Source organism: Mya arenaria, chromosome 10 (assembly GCF_026914265.1).
Source record: "Mya arenaria isolate MELC-2E11 chromosome 10, ASM2691426v1".
In the NCBI taxonomy this organism is placed as follows: Eukaryota; Metazoa; Mollusca; class Bivalvia; order Myida; family Myidae; genus Mya; species Mya arenaria.
The window spans coordinates 60303961-60306266 of NC_069131.1; the positions used below are offsets into that span (position 1 = coordinate 60303961).

Genomic DNA, 2306 nt, shown 5'->3' on the forward strand with positions numbered 1-2306 from the left:
TTCAAGTGTCAGCAATATTTAAGTGGATTGTGAGTTTTTTAAGTAGATAAAATAATCAAAGACTTCCAGGTATATGATTCTACTATAAGACTTCAAAGGTTTATGTTAGAATGTTTGTTGATTTAAAACAGTTGCTGAGTCACATTTTATTTAGGTTATCATTCATGAAATAAATTGTAATAAAGGAGACAGTCAATTGTCAGTTTTTGTTGATGTAATATTTGCTCATAGAGCTCACTCTGGCATTTAAGAAGTCTTTTCAAGTTGCTTGTAGATGGAATCTTGGAAACTCTTGTCACTTTTGCTGCAGTTGGTGTTGTACTGAAATATTAAAATACACACATTTATATAAGTACTTTTTTCAAAGTCTTACTTAGTCTTTAAAAAAAGAATTTCAAATGTAAAAATATTTAGACAGAAAGGTACTGTCTGACCTATAATTTTATGCATAAATATCTTAATAGCATGTACAAAAATCTGAGTACTTGCTCCAGTGACCACTTTGGTGTGGCTTAAAGTTTCATTTTAATATATATTTTTCACAGTTTTGGGGTTTTGATAGTAACTGTTTAACCTTTTGTATCATTTGCATGACTCTTTTGGCATGAAGACACTGCCATAACACAGTCTGTCTCAAGTTTGTATGTTTACTTAGTCATATTTTGTGTTCTACCTTTTTGGAATCATGGCAGACCCCTGGGACATTGCAGGAAACACTATGTTGGAGGTAAATTGACATAACTGCAAACGATGAACATGTAGCTGTTTTGGCAGTATGGTGCAGCACCAAAGATGATGGACTTGTTTCTGCAGTAAAATATATTCACATATAAATACATTAGTATTATTTAAAATAAAAAAGATACATATAAATGACCTGATAATCACCGATTCTTTTAGAATAACATCATTATATGCTCATTTTTATTCAACTTTAATAACACCTTTATTAAAAAAATATTGACCGATACATCCATGATATTCATTTGAGGCAGGTAAGAAATCTTACTATTTTAAGTAAAGGTGTCAACCCCAGAAAAAAAACTATGGCTTAATCACCAATCAGCTGAATCATCTGTAAAACAATTTTACCAAATTTCCAAAAAAGCATCTTGTAATGGAATTTTAAAGCTGCACTCTCACAGATTTACCATTTTTGCAACTTTTTTTTATTTTTTGTCTTGGAAAGGGCAATGTTTTGCATAGATATATGTAAACCAATGATAGAAGATTGCTGACAAAAAAATCAGATCGTAGATTTTCATTTTTCCGAAAATTAATATTTTATGGCTTAGACCGTTAGTAACAATTAATGAAAAATGCATAAAACATCAATTTTGGAACTTATTTATTAAAATCTGAGATCTAATATTTTGTCAGCTGTCTTATATAACTGGTTTATAAGGATTTTCGCAAAAATTGGCTCGTTTCAAGACAATAAAATAGAAAAGTTGTCAAAACGCTCAATCTGTGAGAGCGCAGCTTTAAATATGTATTAACAAAACAATAATTTTATCGTGATTTTAACTATAATTGTAAGATTCCTAAAATAATTAAAGATGAAAGATAAGTTGCAAATAAGTAATAATTTACCTTCTCCTCCGGCTCATTGAACTTTGGAGGAGTCACCCCGTAGATATATAGGCCAGAAGTGGCCCTTCTATGTATCAGAACAGATACGGAGTCACACCACCTGTCAGCGCTGCCATCTGACGCCTCCTCTTCACGTCCATCTTGATGTTGGTTAATTTCTTATTAAACTCATCAAGAGTTCTAATGCACACACCCTGGGCATTCAGTCTGAAAGTCAAATATTTTTTTCTTTAAATTTTATTACTAAAGCTTCTTAGAGGATATCAGGGACGGCGGCTGCTATGATCAAAACATACTAACAATAAATTGTGAAAGAAAGAGTGTGTGCCCGACGGCTGACACTTAAAATACTAGTTCTGGCTTCCATAACTTTAGTGTTGATATTTATTTGTTTGATGTTTACAACACACGTCCAAAAATGTAATATATAACGTGTTCGCTGAAGTTCTTTAGCTATACAAATACATGTGTAACTTACAAATTAACATATATGGATACCTTTGTGAAACAAATCGTTACAATATTTGAATAAAACAACTATACTTATATAAAAAATCAGTATAAAACTGTAACATAGTAGCTGATTGTCGTCATCCGTCATAGTCAAAGTTCCAAAACAATATTTAAAAAAAATACCCCACCTCTTTTCATTCCTCTTCCACGATTTTTCTTCATCGACATGAGTAATGGTTGGACTTGCTTTCAATGGCATG

At 31.6% G+C, this 2306-nt stretch overlaps 1 long non-coding RNA gene across 2 annotated transcripts; it reads right to left on the reverse strand.

Annotated features, from left to right (window-relative positions):
* On the reverse strand, window positions 1–2306 carry LOC128204100 (uncharacterized). Of its 2 annotated transcripts, XR_008256094.1 has the most exons (4): window positions 2235–2294; window positions 1594–1800; window positions 674–807; window positions 1–321 (listed from the first exon to the last, which is right to left on the reverse strand). It is a non-coding gene; the product is annotated as an uncharacterized LOC128204100 (long non-coding RNA). The 2 variants fall into 2 exon arrangements; XR_008256093.1 differs by having other exon boundaries at window positions 1594–2306.